Source organism: Suricata suricatta, chromosome X (assembly GCF_006229205.1).
Source record: "Suricata suricatta isolate VVHF042 chromosome X, meerkat_22Aug2017_6uvM2_HiC, whole genome shotgun sequence".
Classification (NCBI taxonomy): Eukaryota; Metazoa; Chordata; class Mammalia; order Carnivora; family Herpestidae; genus Suricata; species Suricata suricatta.
The window spans coordinates 40565595-40566826 of record NC_043717.1 but is presented as its reverse complement, the minus strand read 5'-3'; positions in this window follow the sequence as shown (position 1 = coordinate 40566826).

Below are 1232 nucleotides of genomic sequence, written 5' to 3'. Positions count from 1 at the left end.
TGTAGTTCCTAGAGCGACTGTGGCGTACCCCGGACGCCTGGCGTCCGGTTTCAAAGATGCGTATAAAGGCTTGAGTGTGCAATGGCTGCTGGGAGTTGTAGTTTTTCTGCTTGCAGTCCGGTGGGTTCTTCCAAGGGGGCAAAGAAATATACCTTGAGCGAGCAGGCGAGCGTGTGTGTGCCTGTGTGTGTGCGCGCGCGCGCGCATTGATTAAAAAAGAGACCGGACTGAGAACGGCTTCCTGACTCATACATTCAAGACGGTATTCATCTTACGATTGTAAAAGTGTACAAGTTAAGGGCAGAGCCTTTAGCATAAAGCGGCTACGGTTGAGTCTTAGCTTTTTAGCTCAAGTCTTTAGCTCAACTAGTTAAAGGTGCAGTAGTGTGCAGGTTACATAACTTCCCCGTGTCTTAGTTTCCTCATCTAAAATAGAACTATTACTATACCTGCTTCCTAAGATTAAAACAATTAATTCATGTAAAGCTTTGTTACTATGTACTTGACACATAATACAGTAGCAAAGCATCTTCTTGCATTCCGTAAATGCTTTTTTAATGTGTACACTCCAAAGAATAATTACATAGTATACATTCATGCAATCCCCATTCATTAAAAAGACCACCCTGTCTCCATTGTGCAGAAGTGCCATACTTTATAAATCATGCGTTCGTACATGAGGCTCAGTTTCAGAAATCTATTCTGTTCTTATTTACTATAGCTTTATAACATGCCTTGATAATCTGATCTGGAATGTCCTCCTATCTTGTTATTTTTCAAAGGATTTTGGCTTTTCTAGGTCCTTTGTATATCTATATACATTTTAGAATCAGTTTGTCAAATTCCATGGAAAAATCTTTTGGGATTTCGTTCGGGACTACACTGAATCTCTAGATCACTTTGGGAAGAATTGACATCTTCACAACATTGACTATTTCTATTAGTAAATTTAATATATCTCTCCATTTGGTTAGGTCCCCTTTAATCACTTGATAATATTTTATCATTTTTCCCTCATGGAGATCTTGCACACACATATATTATGTTAGGTCTATCTCTATGTACTTCAAAGTTTACATATTGTTGGTAAATGATATCCTTTTTCTTATTTTAATTTACGACTGGTGCTGGTATGTATTTTATAAAAATATTTTCTAAAAATCAGTGCCATTTCTGTTGCCACACTCTGACCCATAAATGTCCTATCTTTGCCCCTGCTCACCCTCCCATCC